Raw genomic sequence first — 21,522 nt, forward strand, 5'->3', positions numbered from 1 at the left:
ATAATTGGCCAGTTAATTTTTTTGGTTTCTTCGTACATATATAAATGATTTACGTATGGTAGTGTGAAGGGTAATAATAATAGTATTGGCCGAATACTATTGGACTCATCATAGGCCAAGTTCTTTATATGTATCAACTCCTTTAATCATGTCAATAGCTACAGAAATTAGATATTTTAGCTTTGTACGTGAGGCTTGAAGAGATTAAGTAACTTGCCCAAAGTCATACACTTTATGTGTAGTGAAATCTGAAAAGCCTCAGATACCTCATCTGACAATGTGCGTGTGTATTGGATTCCCCTGAGTTGTAGTTAGTGTTAAGTGAGATATGATGTGAAACGTTCTTAGCTACAATGCCTACCACAAAGTAAGTACCCACTACATGATAGATAAGTACGACCTTCATTATCATTAGTGTTTTGTTCAAGGTCACACACTTAGTAAATTGGAACCAGGATTTAGAAACATCTGATTCCAGAGCCTAAGCTTTTAACCACTGCTCTCCTGACTGTTCTCCTGACTGTTATAATCTATTTCCTACAGGCTTTGGTGTGATGAGAGGCATAACTTCAATTGCTGACAGGAAGATCTGACAAACAAGAAGGTTTAAAGGAAAAAAGCAAGATGGAATCATAAAAGAGAGGATCCATGGTTTCCAGAGGAGCTAGCTCGGTATGAAATGTTCTCTGGAAGTTCTTCCTGCCTACTCAAAACTTGAGACAAGACAGTGTTCTAAAAGCAGACCAGTAGATGACTTGCCAACCAAAGAGGAATTCATGGGATGCCATCAGAAATTCCTGTGGATATCAGTCAAATCAGAAACATGAAATAGCCAATGCAGCAGTAGTCTACTGTGACTACCAACTGGTCAGCTCAATGAATAGCTAGTAAGATGAGCAAGACCAAGAAGAGAGATGTGACCAGTAAGGTCATTGCCTTGTGACCGTGCAAGGATGGGGTTCCTCAAAGCTTCCTGGTGGGTTCAAGGAACATAAAGGAAATATAATCCTGAAAAAAAAGCATTAAACCAAGAGATCAGTAGTGGTGGTGGGGGGTGGGGGGTGGGGGCGGAATACAGAGGCAGTAATGAGAACTGTTACTGTTGAGCTGTTGTGCTCCACCTCTGGTCTTTAATAAGAGCCAGCTCATCCAAGTGCACACAAGAGCTGATAATGGATGATGGTTGCTACTTGAGGAATTATGTAAGGGTTTCTTTCCATGTACCTAATTGACCATTAATACCTGTATTTTTGACCCTGTATTCTACAGTTTTTCTTGGCTTCCTAATATCTCCCCAATCCCCCTTTCACTTTGCTTACCTGTTGAGCATTATTCTCAACTGACTGCAGTTCTCATCCCCTTTGATGCTTCTTCTATCCCTTACCTATTGCAATGTCCTTGTGGTCACATGATGGTAAGAGTTTCTAGACTCCAACAAGGCTGAGCCTTTGGAGCAGGAGCACTATCACTTGAAGTGATCCAAAGTCCTAGGGATGCCCTGGAGTCCAAACTATGGTGCACTGGCCTGTTAAAACAACTTTGTGTTAAAGTTCTAGTTTGATTCTTCTCTCTCTCCAGGTGCTTCCTCACCTCTCCCTCTAGACCTTATGCTTCCTGAAATAAACTGAAAAGAGTTCAGCCTTCACAGACAGTCAGGCATGGAATAAAATTCTGCTTAGTTGCTTCTTAGCTGTCTGATCTTGAGCCACTTATTTAACTTCTCTGAACCTTACTTTCTTCATCTGTAAAGGGGGAAAATAATAGCACTTACCTCACAAAGCTGACTGAGGATTAAAAGAGAGAACCCCATAGTTTTTATGCTTGAAATAACAGACAGTCTTCAATTCTTGCTCCCTTTAATATTACTTATTAATTGCCCTCTCTTTCTCCAGCCCCATCACCTATCTTTCCCATCTCTTACTTCTGTCAACTGTCTTCTTCCTCTAGATCTTCCTTTTTAACACGTCCAGATTATCATAAAAAAAATAACAAACTCCTCTACACTCTTTTTTAAACATGCATTTTATTGTTAAATATGATAGACATACAAAAAAGTGCAGGAACTCTAAGTGTATGTTTAATAAATTAAAAAGTGAACACCTGTATAACCCCTCCCAGATCAAAAAACTTGGACCTTGTGCTTCAAAATCTCCTATATTCATCACCTTTTCTCAGAGAGCCTCTATCACTCTCTTACACTAACTGAAGGCTCACTTCCTCCTCTCCATACAGATTTCCTTCCATATTCTGAAGGGAAGTCATGGCACTTGTCTGCCAGGAACTCCCGCGAGGAAAGAGTGGGGAGAAGGAACTGAGGATGAAATGGGGAAAGGATGAGAAAAACTGACCAAATAGAGAGCCTCTTCTAGGAAAATCAGCATTCCAAATCACCTATGCCCAAGCTAACTCTAATCTGAATTTGGGGACTCGTCCTTTCCTAAAGAGTTGCATCTGGAGAACTCAGGACCTGGTGGTGGAGCTTTCTGGCAGCACATGCTCTCAGTGTCTGGTGGATTTCTGAGTTGTACCACAGGTGGGTCTGCCCAAAGAATGTGAGGGTTGCTGAAAGCAGCTCCAGGGAACTGCCCTGGGAGGAGTTTACAACTGGGTTGCATTTCAGAATAGGGCTCTAATCCCAGAATGCATGACTAATTTAAGTGTGTACTTTTACCATTTCCTGGACAATATAAGGTATTTAGAAAACTTTAACTTTACCCTTTCTATGTTTATTAGTTATTGTGTCATTTATTTCTATTTAACAAATATTTCAAACTCTACAAACTGATTATTATTATTGTTTTATGCCATCAGTATTCATTGCTTACATATTTATCCCTTTTATTGCCTTTTTTTTAAAAGATTTTATTTCTAAGTAATCTCTACACCCAACATGGGGCTTGAACTCACAACTCTTGAGATCAAGAGTTGCATGCTTTACCAACTAAATCAGTCAGGCACCCCTCTATTGTTCTTTCTTACTTCTTGCACCTCTGTGTTTCCATTTCTGATAGATTTCTATCTTCCATCTTAAAAAATACTGTCCTATTTATTTCAGCCCAGATTTACCGGTGACAAATTCATTTATGAGAAAATGCCTTTGTTTTTACTCCATTCTTATAGGATACTATCCCTGGTTATAAAGTTTAAGGTTGGCAGTTTTGAAGATGGCATTGAATTATCCTCTGGTGTCATTATTTCTATTGAGAAGCCACCTGTCAGTATTATTTTTGCTCTTTTGAAATTAATGTGTTCTTTTTTTCCTTTGGCTGCTTTTAAGCTTTTCTCTTTGTTTTGTTTTTTTCCAGTTATATTATGAAATGTTTAAGTGTTGCTTTCTTTGTATTTGTCCTTCTTGGAGTATAAAGTACTTTTTGAATCTGTGGCTTGATGTCTTTTTTGTTTAGGAAATTTCTTGGCCACTTATATTCAAATCTTCTCTTTGTTAGGCTTCAGTTACATGTGTATTACTCTTTTTCTTGTGCTTCAGCCTGGATATTTACTACTGACCTATTTTCTAGTTTAGTCCTCTCTTTGGCTATATCCAGTCTACAGTTGAACCCGTCTCTTGAGTTCTTATTTTGTTTTTGAAGTTTTCTGTGGTAGAACTTTTATTTGATATTTTGGTTATCTGCTGAATTATTAATCTTGCCATATATTTTTTAAAAAAGAGATTAGACACAGTTATTTTTCCTTTATGTATGATAACTCCAATATTTTATTTCCCATAAGTTCATTTCTGATGTCTGCTATTTTCCTTGTTGATCCCTTCCACTTCTTTGTTTAATAGATTTTTATTTTTTAAATATTTAGATTTTGCATATGAGAAACTATAGAAATAATTTGATTCTGGGTCATACTGCTTTCCTTGAAAGAGGGTTTTTTGTTTGTTTGTTTGTTTTGGTTTGTTTTATTTGTTTTCTTTTTTTTTCTATTGGAGTTAAATGTATTCTGATGATTCACCCAATTGTCTTTTTTTTATTATGTTATGTTAATCACCATATATCATTAGTTTTTGATGTAGTGTTCCACGATTCATTGTTTGCGTATAACACCCAGTGCTCCATGCAATATGTGCCCTCTTTAATACCCATCACCAGGCTAACGCCTCCCCCACACCCCCTCCTCTCTAGAACCCTCAGTTTGTTTCTAAGAGTCCATAGTCTTCCATGGTTCGTCTCCTGCTCTGATTTCCCCCCCTTCATTCTTCCCTTCCTGCTATCTTCTTCATTTTTTTTTTTTAAGATATAATATATTATTTGTTTCAGAGGTACAGGTCTGTGATTCACAGTCTTACACAATTCACAGCACTCACCATAGCACATACCATCCCCAATGTCCATCACCCAGCCACCCCATCCCAGCCACCCCCCACCACTCCAGCAACCCTCAGTTTGTTTCCTGAGATTAAGAATTCCTCATATTAGTGAGAGCATATGATACATGTCTTTCTCTGATTGACTTATTTCGCTCAGCATGATACCCTCCAGTTCCATACATGTTGTTGCAAATGGCACGATTTCATTCCTTTTGATGGCTACATAATATTCCATTGTATATATATATCACATCTTCTTTATCCTTTCATCTGTCGATGGACATCTTGGCTCTTTCCATAGTTTGGCTATTGTGGACATTGCTGCTATAAACATTGGGGTGTGCATACTCCTTCGGATCACTACATTTGTATCTTCGGGGTAAATACCCAGTAGTACAATTGCTGGGTCATACGGTAGCTCTATTTTCAACTTTTTGAGGAACCTCCATACTGTTTTCCAGAGTGGCTGCACCAGCCTGCATTCCCACCAACAGTGTAGGAGGGTTCCCCTTTCTCAACATCTGTTGTTTCCTGACGTTAATTTTAGCCATTCTGACTGGTGTGAGGTGGTATCTCATTGAGGTTTTGATTTGGATTTCCCTGGTGCTGAGCGATGTTGAGCACTTTTTCATGTGTCTGCTGGCCATTTGGATGTCTTCTTTGGAAAAATGTCTGTTCATGTCTTCTGCCCATTTCTTGATTGGATTCTTTGTTCTTTGGGTGTTGAGTTTGATAAGTTCTTTATAGATTTTGGATAGTAGCCCTTGATCTGATATGTCATTTGCAAATATCTTCTCCCATTCTGTCAGTTGTCTTTTGATTTTGTTGACTGTTTCTTTTGCTCTGCAAAAGCTTTTTATCTTGATGAAATCCCAATAGTTCATTTTTGCCCTTGCTTCCCTTGCCTTTGGCAATGTTTCTAGGAAGAAGTTGCTGCGGCTGAGGTCGAAGAGGTTGCTGCCTGTGTTCTCCTTTAGGATTTTGATGGACTCCTGTCTCACATTTAGGTCTTTCAACCATTTTGAGTCTATTTTTGTGTGTGGTGGAAGGAAATGGTCCGGTTTCATTCTTCTGCATGTAGCTGTCCAATTTTCCCAACACCATTTGTTGAAGAGACTTTTTTCCATTGGACATTCTTTCCTGCTTTGTTGAAGATTAGTTGACCATAGAGTTAAGTGTCCATTTCTGGGCTCTCTATTCTGTTCCATTGATCTATGTGTCTGTCTTTGTGCCAGTACCATACTGTCTTGATGATGACAGCTTTGTAATAGAGCTGGAAGTCCAGAATTGGGATGCTGCGAGCTTTGCTTTTCTTTTTCAACATTCCTCTGGCTATTTGGGGACTTTTCTGGTTCCATACAAATTTTAGGATTATTTGTTCCATTTCTTTGAAAAAAGTTGGTGGTATTTTGATAGGGATTGCATTAAAGGTGTAGATTGCTCTAGGTGGCATTGACATCTTCACAATATTTGTTCTTCCAATCCATGAGCATGGAACCTTTTTCCATTTCTTTGTGTCTTCCTCAATTTCTTTCATGAGTATTTTATAGTTTTCTGAGTACTAATTCTTTGCCTCATGGTTAGATTTATTCCTAGGTATCTTATGGTTTTGGGTGCAATTGTAAATGGGATCGACTCCTTAATTCTCTTTCTTCTAGTCTTGTTGGTGTATAGGAATGCCACTGATTTCTGTGCATTGATTTTATACCCTGCCACTTTATTGAATTCCTGTATGAGTTCTAGCAGTTTTGGGGTGGAGTCTTTGGGGTTTTCCACATAAAGTATCATATCGTCTGCAAAGAGTGAGAGTTTGACTTCTTTTTTGCTGATTTGGATGCCTTTTATTTCTTTTTGTTATCTGATTGCTGTGGCTAGGACTTCTAATACTATGTTGAATAGCAGTGGTGATAGTGGACATCCCTGCCATGTTCCTGACCTTAGGGGGAAAGCTCTCAGTTTTTCCCCATTGAGAATGACATTCGCTGTGGGTTTTTCATAGATGGCTTTTATGATATTGAGGTATGTACCCTCTATGCCTATACTCTGAAGAGTTTTGATCAAGAAAGGATGCTGTACTTTGTCAAATGCTTTTTCTGCATTTATTGAGAGGATCATATGGTTCTTGTTCTTTCTTTTATTAATGTATTGTATCACATTGATTGATTTGCAGATGTTGAACCAACCTTGCAGCCCAGGGATAAATCCCACTTGGTTGTGGTGAGTAATCCTTTTAATGTACTGTTGGATCCTATTGGCTAGTATTTTGGTGAGAATTTTTGCATCCGTGTTCATCAAGGATTTTGGTCTGTAATTCTCCTTTTTGATGGGGTCTTTGTCTGGTTTGGGGATCAAGGTAATGGTGGCCTCATAAAAGGGGTTTGGAAGTTTTCCTTCCATTTCTATTTTTTGGAACAGTTTCAGAAGAATAGGTATTAATTCTTCTTGAAATGTTTGGTGGAATTCCCCTGGGAAGCCATGTGGCCCTGGGCTTTTGTTTTTTGGGAGATTTTTGATGACTGCTTCAATTTCCTTAGTGGTTATAGGTCTGTTCAGGTTTTCTATTTCTTCCTGGTTCAGTTTTGGTAGTTGATACATCTCTAGGAATGCATCCATTTCTCCCAGATTATCTAATTTGCTGGCATATAGTTGCTCAAAATATGTTCTTATAATTATTTGTATTTCTTTGGTGTTGGTTGTGATCTCTCCTCTTTCATTCATGATTTTGTTGATTTGGGTCATTTCTCTTTTCTTTTTGGTAAGTCTGGCCAGGGGTTTATCAATCTTGTTAATTCTTTCAAAGAACCAGCTCCTAGTTTCGTTGATCTGTTCTACTGTTCTTTTGGCTTCTATTTCATTGCTTTCTGCTCTGATCTTTATTATTTCTCTTCTCCTGCTGGGTTTAGGCTTTATTTGCTGTTCTTTCTCCAGCTCCTTTAGGTGTAGGGTTAGGTTGTGTATTTGAGACCTTTCTTGTTTCTTGAGAAAGGCTTGTATTGCTATATACTTTCCTCTTAGGACCGCCTTTGCTGCATCTGAAAGATATTGAACAGTTGTGTTTTCATTTTCATTTGTCTCCATGATATTTTTTAATTCTTCTTTAATTTCCTGGTTGACCCATTCATTCTTTAGTAGGATGCTCTTTAGCCTCCATGTATTTGAGTTCTTTCTGACTTTCCTCTTGTAATTGAGTCCTAGTTTCAAAGCATTGTGGTCTGAAAATATGCAGGGAATGATCCCAATCTTTTGGTACTGGTTGAGACCTGATTTGTGACCTAGGATGTGATCGACTCTGGAGAATGTTCCATGGGCACTTGAGAAGAATGTGTATTCTGTTGCTTTGGGATGGAATGTTCTGAATATACCCGTGAAGTCCATTTGGTCCAGTGTGTCATTTAAAGTCTTTATTTCCTTGTTGATCTTCTGCTTAGGTGATCTGTCCATTTCAGTGAGGGGGGTGTTAAAGTCCCCCACTATTATTGTATTGTTGTTGATGTGTTTCTTTGCTTTTGTTATTAATTACCTTATATAATTGGCTGCTCCCATGTTAGGGGCATAGATATTTACAATTGTTAGATCTTCTTGTTGGATAGACCCTTTAAGTATGATATAGTGTCCTTCCTCATCTCTTATTATAGTCTTTGGTTTAAAATCTAATTTGTCTGATATAAGGATTGCCACCCCAGCTTTCTTTTGGTGTCCATTAGCATGGTAAATGGTTTTCCACCCCCTCACTTTCAATCTGGGGGTGTCTTTGAGTCTAAAATGAGCCTCTTGCAGACAACATATCGATGGGTCTTGTTTTTTTTATCCAATCTGATACCCTGTGTCTTTTGATTGGGGCATTTAGCCCATTTACATTCAGGGTAACTATTGAAAGATATGAATTTAGTGCCACTGTATTGCCTGTAAGGTGACTGTTACTGTATATTGTCTCTATTCCTTTCTGGTCTATGTTACTTTTAGGCTCTTTGCTTAGAGGACCTCTTTCAATATTTCTTGTAGGGCTGGGTTCATGTTTGCAAATTCCTTTAGTTTTTGTTTGTCCTGGAAGCTTTTTATCTCTCCTTCTATTTTCAATGACAGCCTAGCTGGATATAGCATTCTTGGCTGCATAGTCTTCTCATTTAGTGCTCTGAATATATCATGCCAGTCCTTTCTGGCCTGCCAGGTCTCTGTGGATAGGTCTGTTGTCAATCTGATGTTTCTACCATTGTAGGTTATAGATCTCTTCTCCCAAGCTGCTTTCAGGGTTTTTCTCTTTGTCTCTGAGACTCATAGTTTTATTATTAGATGTTGGGGTGTTGACCTATTTTTATTGATTTTGAGGAGGGGGTGTTCTCTGTGCCTCCTGGATTTTGATGCCTGTTTCCTTCCCCAAATTAAGGAAGTTCTCTACTATAATTTGTTCCAATATACCTTCTGCCCCCCTCTCTCTTTCTTTTTCTTCTGGGATCCCAATTATTCTAATATTGTTTCATCTTATGGTATCACTTATCTCTCGAATTCTGCCCTCGTGATCCAGTAGTTGTTTATCTCTCTTTTTCTCAGCTTCTTTATTTTCCATCATTTGGTCTTCTATATCACTAATTCTCTCTTCTGCCTAATTTATCCTAATAGTTAGAGCCTCCATTTTTAATTGCACCTCATTAATAGCCTTTTTGATTTTGATTTGGTTAGATTTTAGTTCTTTTATTTCTCCAGAAAAGGTTTCTCTAATATCTTCTATGCTTTTTTCAAGCCCAGCTAGTATCTTTAAAATCATTCTGAACTCCAGTTCTGACATCTTACTAATGTCCGTATTGATTAGGTCCCTGGCAGTCGGTACTGCCTCTTTTTCTTTTTTTTGAGATGATTTTTTCCATCTTGTCATTTTGTCCAGAGGAGAATAGGTGAATGAGAGAACAAAATGCTAACAGGGTAACAATGACCACAGAAAAATATACACTAAACAAATCAGAAGAGACCTGAAACTGGGGGAAAAGAAAGGGAAAGAAAGAAAAAAGAAAAAGAAAAAGATAAAGATAAAAACAAACAAACAAACAAAAACAGAATAGGATCAAATATGATCAGCCTGGTGCATAGATCAGTGCCACACACTAGATTTTTGGCGTATTTTGGTCTCTTAGAAAAAAGTGCCTCCCCAAATTTTAAAGAAAGAAAAACTTATATAGGTACAAAAATAAGGGTAAATACAATGAAAGGATGGCATATGACTGTAAAGATGAAAATTATAAAAGATTTTATAAAAGGAATTGATAAGAAGTTGGTTGAAAAAAGAAAGAAGGGGATTTGAAAAAAAAATGGGAGAGAATATGATCAGGCAGGAGACTAGAATAAAGCCATACACTAGAGATTTAGGGTATATTTTGGTCTGTTAGAGGAAACTGTATCCCAAAATTTTAAAGAGAGAATAATTTATATATATATACCAAAAATAAGGTTAACTACTCTGAAGGGATAGAATATGACTCTAAAAATAAAAAATATATTTTTAAAAAGGGATTGATAAGAATTAGGTTGAAAAAGGGAAAAAGAAAAATTTAAAAAAAAAAAAGAAAAAGAAATTAAAAAAAAATTAACTTTGAAAGACTAAAGAATCATGGTAAAAAAGCCATGGATTCTATGTGCAGTATTCCCCTAGCTCTGGAGTTCTGCTGTTCTCATTGATCGGTAAACTTGGTCTTGGCTGGCTGTTCTTGCTGATCTTCTGGGGGAGGCCTGTTGCCGTGGTTCCCAAATCTCTTTGCTGGAGGCAGAATTGCCCCGTCCTTGTTGGTCTGGGCTGAGTAATCTGCTCGGGTTTGCTCTCGGGAGCTTTTGTTCCCTGCAAGCTTTTGGTACAGCTTTGGAGGATGCAAGTGAAAATGGCAGCCTCCCAATCTCTGCCCCAGAGGAGCCGAGAAGTCAGGGCCCCGCTCCTCAGTGCGCCCCCAGAGAAAAGCAGTCAGTCACTCCCGTTTCCCCGGTCTCCGGCTGCACTCCGTGCTCACCCGGCCTGTGACTGAGCGTTTCTATCTCTGGCACACGACCCCGTGTGGAGTCTCCAAACCCAGCAGATCCCCGCAGTGAACTCCTGCACCGCTCCTCCCAGGGGAGGAAGGGGAGTCTCCCCGGATCTGCTGCTTGTTGGGTCCCTGCTGGAGAAGCAGTGGCCCGACTGTGCTGCGGATCACGGTTTATGGCAAACCCGAGCTGAGAGCCCAGGCCTCAGCTCCGTCTCTGCAGCCGGCTTCTCCAGTCCGATCCCTGGGAGCTCTGCCACACTCAGCCACCCCCGGTCTTTCTGTGACCCCGAGGGTCCTGAGACCACACTGTCCCAGCGAGGGTTCCACCCCCCACTTAGCCACTGGAGCGACGTCCCTCAGTGGAGCAGACTTCTAAAAGTTCCGATTTTGTGCTCCGCTGCTCTATCATTTGCCGGTAGTAGCGGCTGCTGGAGGCCCCCTCCCCTGCCGTCTATCCTCCCGAATATTGCCTCGGATTCACTTCTCCACCTGTCCTACCTTCCAGAAAGTGGTTGCTTTTATGTTCAGAGGGTAGCTGCACTTCTTTTCTTTGATCTCCTGTTGAGTTCATAGGTGTTCAGAATGGTTTGATCTGCATCTAGCTGAATTCCTGGGACCAGATGAAATTTAGGTCTCCTACTCCTCCACCATCTTGCTCCTCCCCCCTGTTTTATTTGTTTTCTTGGCAGACAGTTAGGCTGGGGGTAAATCACTTTAATTCAACTTGAGATCAAGATGATTAGAACCCAGTTTCACGTGGGCTGGTCTATTTCTTGTTAGCTTTTTTTCTAGTGAGAAGTCCTTTAAGGGTTTCAACTGAAAGTCTTAGGTGTTTGTCATAGCTCTTTCTCTTTAATAGGACTTGAATTTTTTATTCTCAAGCTCCATAGACTGTTGAAAACTTTGCTTAGCTTCTTAGTGTCTCAGAGGCTGCCTACAAATCAGCAAATGCTTTGAAGGGAAAAGCAGAGACAAATATCTGGCTTATCTATTTCCTTTTTCCAAGGATCTTGGTTTCTTGCATCTTTGATAGCTCCCCAGGGTTTCCAACAGATTTTTTGGGGGGAGTTCATATTTTATCCAGCCTTCTCAGTTGTTCTTGGCAGTGAATGTTGGTCTTGTACAAGTTAGTATGCCATCACTGGAATCAGAACCTCTTATCATGCTTTTTAAGGTGTAATATTGGATGTACACTATCTTTATTACTAGATGGTAAACTCTTAGAAGACAGGCCCATTTTTTATTTGTAACACCTTGCCCTATATATAGTATGTACTCATATTTTCTGACTGAATGAATTAACACATTTTTTTATTGGGAATCTCCTAATTTAAAAAATAATATTAAATTCATTTTCTTCAGGCGTTGAAAATTCCCATAAAGATACCATTAAGGAGTCATTGTGATAAATGAATATAGACTCAGAAAAGTGAGCCAGCTAAAGTACATCAAAGTTTTAAAATAATGTCAGAAAAGTCAGACACAGAAATTCTGAAAACCTTTAACTCCCCAGGATTTATTCATTTTACACGAAATAGGTGTTCGGCTGGTGACACTTTGATCCAACATCCTCATGTTGTCAGAGTTCAGAAGCTTTAAGGCTTCAAAGTGCTCCTCTGATTTTGATCCAAAACCATAATCAGGTTTTGATCCATTGCAGACAAGAGATTTAATCTCTAGAGTCCAATGGCAGCTATGGCACCAGAAGAACCATAAATGCATAGACCAAAGGCCCAGCATGGAGCAAACAACTGATAAATGTGTTGCTAAAAACGTTTGTCCACTTCCCTTTCTTCAATTACTTGCCATAACCAAATTTATTTCTTTTTTTGTAGTTTTTGAATTACAGTTTTTGTAATTGCTATTTATTTAAGAAATATATTTAGTGTTTACCTTGAGCTAAATACCATGTAAATACTAGGGCTGGGTAGATGCAGACCAGGATATAAAAGAGTTAAATAGAATACTTGACCTCCAAATGGGGAAACAAGGGTGTGTGTGTATGTGTGTGTGTGTGTGTGTGTGTGTGTGATGATATATATGATGAAGAGAGGAGATAGCCTAGACAGAATGAAACTAGGGTTAGTTTTCAAATTCCAGATTGAAGCCTTATGGTGGAAAACATGTTTATTGAATGAACAATGGATTTCAAAAAAATTGTTGAAAGGTAGGTTTTGATTGTTACAGAACTTGTTTAGATCTGAGGTGCTTGTAACTTAAGTCACAGGAAGATGGTAAGTTAGGTTCACAGGATTTGGGTATTTCAAAATTAAAGCCCTCTGATTTTTTGCCTAGTTTTGTAAGTGTAAAAAGGAATTCTAAGATTCTAACAGGTAGGAGTGTTTGGGAACTCACAGATCCTAAAACTGGAGTTTTCATTTAAGTGATACAGTCCAGGAAAATTTGGCAGGGGAAGGGGCGCCTGGGTGTCTCAGTCATTAAGCGTCTGCCTTCGGCTCAGGTCATGATCCCAGGGTCCTGGGATAGAGCTTCAGGCTCCTTGCTCCCTGGGAAGCCTGCTTCTTGCTCTCCCACTCCCCCTGCTTGTGTTTCCTCTCTCGCTGTGTCTCTCTCTGTCAAATAAATAAAATCTTAAAAAAAAAAAATTGGGCAGGGGAAGTCTCTCTGGGGAATGTGAGACTGGAATGAGGTTCACAAAGAGAGTTCCCTATACATGTCAACTCACAGCTGCCCAGAGTCTTGGAACCTCAGCCAGGAGAGAGTCAGACTGCTTTAGATTGAATGGTCTTAAACCAGTTGAGTGGATTATTTGGTGTGGTGGGTCCATAGATACAATGACTGATTTATCCAAGATGGGCTCAACCATACTCTTCCTTTTACCAAGGAAGAATGATCATGGTAAACACTTCTCTTTCAACTCCTTGGTGAAATGATTCTAACAATATTTTATAACTAGCCAAACTGAGGAATACAGTATTTTGATAATTAAGAGGTGACATTTTGTTAATCTCTCTTTGTCTAGAAGTTATTTATTGAATATGTACATGTTCATAGATTCCTGGGGAATCATAAATGAATGATATTGATTATTACACAGAACAGTTTGACTTCTACTAATAGAAAATTTCAAATAATAGCCCCAGAGGGACAGGGCTAGTATGTTGCTGATTTTCAGGTAATTTTCACCATCCATGTTGTCATAGTCCAAGTTCACATTCATGTTCTCAGACAAAGTAGAGGGGACAAAGGATAGGTGTCAGCTGTCTAGTTTTGAAAGACTTCATCATTATCATTTTTGTTACAAAAAATAGCTTTTTGTGTACAATTCTGAGTTTTAATACATACATAGATGTGTATTAACAAAACAGCTCTATCCACCCCCCAAATTCCTTTATTCTACTCCTTTATAGTCAACACCCAACCCCTGACAAACTCAGCCCTTGGAAACCACTGATTTATTTTCTATCCCTATACTTTTGCCTTTTAAAGAATGTCATATAAATGGAATTATGTAGTAAGTAACATTTTAGTTCTGGTTTCTTTCACATAGCCTAACACACTTGATATTCATTCATATTGTGTTCATATTTTTTTAATTGCAGAGTAATATTTCATAGTGTGGATGTACTACAATGAATCCATTCACCTGTTGAAGGACTTCTATGCCATTTCCAGTTTGAGTGATTATGAATAAACTTGATGTAAATATTCATGGACAGGTTTTTGTTCTGAACATAAGAGTAGGATTGCTGGGTCTTAAGTATATAAGTGTATGTTTAACATTATAAGAAACTCCCTGTTTCCAGTATGGCTGTCCCATTTTACATTCTCTTCTACACATTCAGATTGCTACGCATCCTCACAGCATATAATATTGTGATATTTTGTTGTTTTTATTGCTTTGCTTTTTTTGTTTGGTTGGGTTTTTTTTAAGCCATTCTAATAGGTATGTGTGTGGTGGTATATCAATACGGTTTTAATTTGCATTCCCCTAATGACTAACAATGCTGACCATCGTTTCAAGTAGTTATTTCAATCCATATATTTTCACTGGGGAAATGTCTCTATGTGGTTAATTTTATATGTCAACTTGGTTAGGCCAGAGTATCCAGATATTTGGCCAAACACATCTGAATTTTGCTATGAAGATAATTTCAAGATGAGATTAACACTAAAATCACTAAGCTTTGAATAAAGCAGATTACTATCTATAATGTGGGTGGGCCTCATTTAGTCAAAGGCCTTAGGAAAAAGGACTGACTTCCCCCAGAATCCTGACTGTCCAACTCTTTTGCCCATTTTTATACTGAGTTGGTTTTTTTTCATTATTGAGATTTATGTAGTCTTGTTATGGATTGAATGTTTGTGTCCCAAAATTCATGTGTTGATGCCCTAACCCAATGTGATGGTATTAGGAGGTGGGGCCTTTGGGAGGTAACCAGACGTAGATGAGATCATGAGGATGGGGTTTTTGAGATGATTAGTGCCCTTAGTAAGAAGAAACCTTGAGGGCATGCTCCCTCTTGCTCTCTCTCTCTCTCTCTCCCTCCCTCCACCATGTGAGCACACAGCAAGAAGACAGTCATCTGTAGTCTAGGAGGAGGGCTCTCAACAGGCACCAAATTGGCTAGCCTCTTGCTCCTGGACTTCCCAGCCTTTCCAAATGTGAGAAATAAATGTATGTTATTTAAGTCAGCCTGTTTGTGGTGTTTTGTTATAGCAACCCAAGCTGACCAAGACAGTTCTGTTTAAAAATCCTTTGTTAGATATGTGATATGCAAATATTTTTCCCATTCTATAGCTCTTTTTTATTTTCTCAAGAGTGTTTTTCTCATAGAAACATTTTCAATTTTTATGAAGTCCAATTTTTCAATATTTTTTCTTTTGTGGATTGTGCTTTTGGTGCCAGATATATAAGAACTCTTTGCTCAATCCAAGATCATAAAGAGTTTCTTCTAAAAGTTTTATTAGTTAAAGTCTATGACCCATTTTGATTTAACTTGTGTTTTGCTTGAAGAATGGGCCTAGGGTTTTTTGTTTTGTTTTGCTTATTGATGTCCAATTGTTCTAGCACCATTGAAATGACTATCCTTTCTTTATTAAATTGCCTTTGCACCTTTGACAAAATTCAGTTGAACATATTTGTATGGGTTTATTTCTAGACAGTCTCAATACTGTTCCATTGACCTATGTTTCTATCCTTTTACCACACTGTTCTCTTACTGTAGCTTTATAGTAAGTCTTAAAATTTGGTAATGTGAGTCTTCCAACTCTTTCTTTTTTCTCCCCCTTTTTAAAATTTAAATTCAATTATCCAACATATAGTACATCATTAGTTTCAGATGTAGTGTTTAACAATTCATCAGTTGCCTATAACACCCAGTGCTCATCTCATCACATGCCCTCCTTAATGCCCCTCACCCAGTTACCCCATACCCACCACCTGCCTCCCCCCTCCAACTCTGTTTTCATTTTTACAAATTGTTTAAGTTACCTTATTTCTTTTGCCATTCCATAAAATGTTAGAGTCAGCTTGTCTAGATCTACAAAAAGAAATCCCAGAAGGATTTTTTTTTAAAGATTTTATTTTATTTATTTGACAGAGAGAGAGAACACAAAAGAGAGAACACAGCAGGAGCAAGAGAGGGAGAAGCAGGCTCCTCATGAAGCAGGGAGCCCAATGGATGTGGGGCTCCATCCCAGGACCCTGGGATCATGACCTGAGCAGAAAGCAGATGCTTAAGGACTGAGCCACCCAGGCACCCCTCCTACTGGGATTTTTATTTATGTTCTTTAACTGTGTAAATGTTGTTGAAAGGGTAGTTTGGAAGAAAGAGCACCAGTGCCTTGCTTGCAAAACATCAGGAATGTGAGAGACCCTTAAAGAATGGTTGCTATAAAACTGATATTTCTCTCTTACTTGTATAGCTATTGTAAATTTGTAAATGGCCTTTTGTTTTAAATTTCTAATTGTTCATTGTGAAGTATACAAATACAACTGGTTTTGTATATTATCTCTTTTCCTGTGATTTTTCTAAAATCCCTAATTAATGCTAGAATTTTTTTTTTATAGATTTGTTGGGATTTTTCTGTGTAAACAATTCTGTCAACCAGGAATAGGGAGAGTTTTGTTCCTATCATATGCTTTTTATTCCTGTTTCTTGTCTTATCATGCTGAATAGGACTTCCAGTACAATGACAAATAAGAATGGTGAAAGCAGACATCCTTGCCTTGTTGCAAAGCATGGAAGAAAAGCATTCAGTCTTTCACCATTCAGTGTGATGTTAGGTTGTGGGCTTTTGTAGATGCCACTTTTCATACACAGAATTAAAGGAACCCTTTCCTTACCTCCTTCCTCTCTGTGATTTCTCCCATAACTCTGGCTCTCAGAAGCACCCTTTTCTGATGCTCTGTCCGTAAGTCCAGTCCTTTAGCCTCCCTGTTTGCCCAGCACTTCCCCCTGTTGTGTCTGCCTTGAAGTGGAGAATTCAGAGAAAAGAGCCTTAGGTGCCACTTCTTACCACCACTACTGGAGGGATGCAGCTTCATTGCTGAGGCTCCATCCTCTAGGAGCCTGTCTTTATAGCCCTCTTGTTGGAGAGAGAGAGAATTTTGGGGGGAGATCTTTCTTTCTTCTTTCTTTCTTTCTTTCTTCTTTCTTTCTTTCTTTCCTTCTTTCTTTCTTTCTTTCTTTCTTTCTTTCTTCTTCTTTCTTTCTTTCTTCTTCTTTCTTTCTTCTTCTTTCTTTCTTCTTTTTCTTCTTTTGAGAGTGTGTGTGTGTGTGTGTGTATGTGTGCAAGTAGGGAGTGGGAGGAGGGGCAAAGAGAGAGGGAGAGAGAGAGAATCTTAAATAGGCTCCATGCCCAGTGTGGATCTTGATCTTAGGACCCTGAGGTCATGACCTGAGCTGAAATCAAGAGATGGACACTTAACCAACTGAGCCACCCAGGAGCTCCTGGGAGAATTTTCTATCCATGCATAATGCACTGTTCTAGGATTTGGGATACCTAGAATGTAATCCAGTAGATATGAGAGGAAAAACAAGCAAACAAGGAATTCACTGCCATTTGGGATATTCTTCAAATTTCTTTCTATCTCCAGTCTGACTGCTATTATTTAGTTTTCAGAGTTCTCAGTTCTTTTATTTTTTTTTGACTAGGGATTTTAGCTGTAAACAGTGAGAGATGGGATGCTCACTTCTTATATGGAATTAGAAATCTATCAGCCATTTTGTAAGAAAGTTGAAGCCTCAAGCTTACACAACAGTCAGGCTTACATCTCATTGACCAGAACTTAATAATATGACCATACTCACCTACAAAGGTGCATGACCAAATGCCCAGCCAAAAGCTAGAGGCTTTGTCACCACAAAAAAAAAAAAAAAAAAGGAAAAATAGATATTAGGGAACATTTAGTAGTTTCTACACCACTATTCTTACCTTCAAAAATCTCAGTGTCTAATAGGGCAGAAAGGCATGCAAGCCATGAGTTACATTATTATGTTGTAAGTGTTATAAGAGAGATTTGACCTCGAGAGCATAGTTTCCACACTGGAGTCTTTGGAATCTAGGGCAGTCTGGGATAGTCACATAGGTCCTAAGTCTTTGTCATCTTTTGCAAAACTTCACAGAAGTCTTATGTTTACCTTTGATTAGTTTCCAAAAGTTAGCAATGCATTACATTTCTTTTCCTTTGGTTGGAATTCTGTCAACTCAATTAATAATTCTAGTTTTTTCATCCTGATTAGAAATTTAGAAAATTTCTGTTATTAAAAATATAAAACAAATTACTTTTACTTAATAAGTGCAATATAGTAGACAATATCTTTCAAAACATGTTGGTAGATTTCATTAGTCTAGATTCTTTTGACAGCAAATAAAATAGTAAAAATCCAGTTCAGTTCCTAGATAGTTTTTATAAAACAAAAAAGAAAAGAGGCATTTATTGGCTCATATAATTGAGAAAAACATAGAGAATAAGCATTATTCATGATTTTTTTGAGGGTTCAAAGTATCACCAGCTAGCTTTTTTGTCTCTTAGCTTCTATGCAGCATGGGCATTTTTCCAATTAAAGCGAAGATCACCATTGGTCAAATAGGTTACTAGTATATCTTCATAGCAATATCACTGGGAAGAGTCAATTCCTTTCTTCCAGAATCCATACTTCAATCACAGGAATGAGATCTGATTGACTTTGGTGGGATAGACACCCATTCCAAACCAATCACCATGGGCAAGATGATATGGTCTGAAGTTTGGCCCATCATGGATTATAGACTCACCCTGATGATCATGGTTGTTACTAGATGACCAGATGAAGAAAGAGGCAAAAGAAAAGAATCTGTGTTGGGAAAATAAAAATAACAGCGACCAAGCATTAATATAGAGTACAAGAAGAGAACCAAATATGATACTTGAAATCATTTACTATTATTTTTACTTGGGTATCTTTTTTTTTTTACTCAACTCCAGAGTTACATCATCCACTAACTTTTTCCATTGAGAAAGATCACAATCAAAAAAATCTCTGAAATTATTACTTAGAATATATTCTAAATTTAATTTTCTTCTTTCTGTCAAGAGTTCTGAATTGTCACTTTGTGTCCCCAAGTCAGGAATATTTTCTGTCATTAGAGCCAGAGAGGAAATAACAGCTTCATTTTAGCCATAGGTGGTATAGATCCGAAAGCTCTTTATTTTATTTTTTTCTCCATTCCTTTGCCACATTCCAGCTGTGATACAGATAACCTAGCACCAGGCCTGAGTGTTAATTTGAAATATTATAGTTTCCTACTTAAAGAAAAGTTCCAAATTGCTTTTACTTAAACTTTCAATGGTCACTTAGTAAATATTTATTAAATGAATAAATTATAAATGAATAATCTGATAAATATTGCTCATTCAGAATATCAAATGTGAAAGATACTTCTGTCTTTTTTTTTTTTTTTGAGATCTTGCAATTTCCCTTCTATACACTTAACATTGATGATGCATGTTTTACCCTAATTAAAAATGTGATCTCAGTTCTTTTTCCTTTTTTCTAGCCTATGGCTCATTGCATTTCTGGAAACAGTATTCCTACCATCATACCAATTTTAAAAACTTGACTGAATTTCTCACTGTTTCTGTCCTCTTTCCATCATCTCAGAACCTATCTGGTGCCAGTATGTCTGGGATTCTCAATTCCCGATGTGTTTGTTCTTGTTTGGGAAGTCAAATAATAAACAAAGCATATTTAGAAACAGATTTTACTCCCTCGACTCTTGATAATGACTGAATTAATACTCCTTCATTTATACCTATGCACCTGCTATGCTTCTTTTTACTACCAGAACTCCACTCTAACTATGTAATATTCTTTTCTCCATTCATTTGTACATTTGTAAACATGGTAATTTCTTAAAATCTTTCCCCCTCTTCTTGATTTTCTTCTTTGTAAAGGCAACTCCATGGGATTATTTTCAGTTGTAGTCATTCTTTCAAGTTATATACTAGATTTATTACAGCTTTGTATATGTTGGTCGATTTGATCTATGGTCAATTCTGACATAGGAAGATATAGAAATTTTACCAGTCAATATCAAGATGAGAAACTGAGACATCACCAATCTGCCCTTTGCTTTTTACTATTTAGAATTCACATATTTCCCCCCAGATTCATGCATCACTTTCATGTGGAAGCTTTTTTACCTCTTCGGGGTAGAGATGGAGAGGTAGATAGCTTGTGGGTACTCTGTAATGATACTGACTATTGGTATTCATGGCTTTATGTAATCCCCTCCTCTTTAGGAACTTGCTTCTAGCCACTAGAATATCTTAACATTGAGGTGATGTCATGTCCATGATTAAATTACAAGAGATTTTAACTTTTATCTTGCTAGCAGACTGTTTCTTTGGAGACTTTTTTTTTTAAGATTTTATTTATTTATTTGACAGAGAGAGACAGCTAGAGAGGGAACATAAGCAGGGGGAGTGGGAAAGGGAGAAGCAGGCTTCCCGCTGAGCAGGGAGCCCCATGCGGGGCTCTAACCCAGGACCCTGGGATCATGACCTGAGCTGAAGGCAGATGCTTAGTGACTGAGCCACCCAGGTGCCTCCTTTGGTGACTTTGATAAAGCAAGCTGCTGTGTTGGTGAGCTGCCCTATGGAGAGGACCCCATGGCAAGGTATTAAGAATAGCCTCCAGCTTACAGCCATCAAGGAACTGAATTTAGCCAACAACCACATGAACTTGGAAGTGGATCCTTCCCCAGCTGAACTCTGATGGGGTGTCAGTCCTGGTCAACACCTTGATTGCAGCTGTGTGAGAAACGGTACAGAAGAGGTCCCAGATAAGCCATGCCTGCAGAAATTGTGATATAATAAATGTGTGTCGTTTGAAGTGACTGTGATAATTTGTTACACAGCAATAGATAATTAATATAGATGGTCTTTATGTTATTCTGTACATATTTTTATCATAGCACTTATCACATCCTATTCTCTATTACACAGATAACTCCCAAATTTATATCTCTAGACTAGACCTTTCTCTTGAGCTTCATATGTAAAACTTCATTTCAGTGTCCTATATATACCTCAAACTGACCATGTCTAGAACTCAATCTCTAATTGCTTCTTCTATTACATTTCCTATCATAAATAGTAATATCAATATCTGCCCAATTGTTCAAGCTAACAACTTGATTTCTCTCTTTTCTCTGTGGTCCCCCCCCCCTTTTTTTTTTAAGATTTTATTTATTTATTTGAGAGAGAGACAGCGAGAGAGGGAACACAAGCAGGGGGAGTGGGAGAGGGAGAAGCAAGCTTCCCGCTAAGCAGGGAGCCCAATGCAGGGCTCGATCCCAGGACCCTGGGATCATGACCTGAGCCAAAGGCAGACGCTTAATGACTGAACCACCCAGGCGCCCCTCTCTGTGATCCTTTAAAAAGCAAGTCAGATATATGTCTTTGTTTAAAACCTTTCTATGCTTTCCATGCATTGCTCTTATAATAAAGTTCTAATTCCTAATCACACCCTATAAGACTTATTAAGTTGCATATTTATCTCTAACCACTACTTTCCACTTCTCATCCTCAAGCCAGCCATAGTAAGTAAACCTAGATTTTTGAACTTGTCATGCTTTCTCTTTTCATCTTTTTCTATATTATACTGTTCCTTGTCCATGCTTATCTTCTTCATACCTCCTTTGCTCAATTTGATTCCATTCATTTTTCTGATCTCAGCTTAAATTCACTTT

This window comes from Mirounga angustirostris, unplaced genomic scaffold, assembly GCF_029215605.1.
Source record: "Mirounga angustirostris isolate CCGP_5_RB_7025 unplaced genomic scaffold, mMirAng1.0.hap1 SCAF_4, whole genome shotgun sequence".
NCBI classification, from domain to species: domain Eukaryota; kingdom Metazoa; phylum Chordata; class Mammalia; order Carnivora; family Phocidae; genus Mirounga; species Mirounga angustirostris.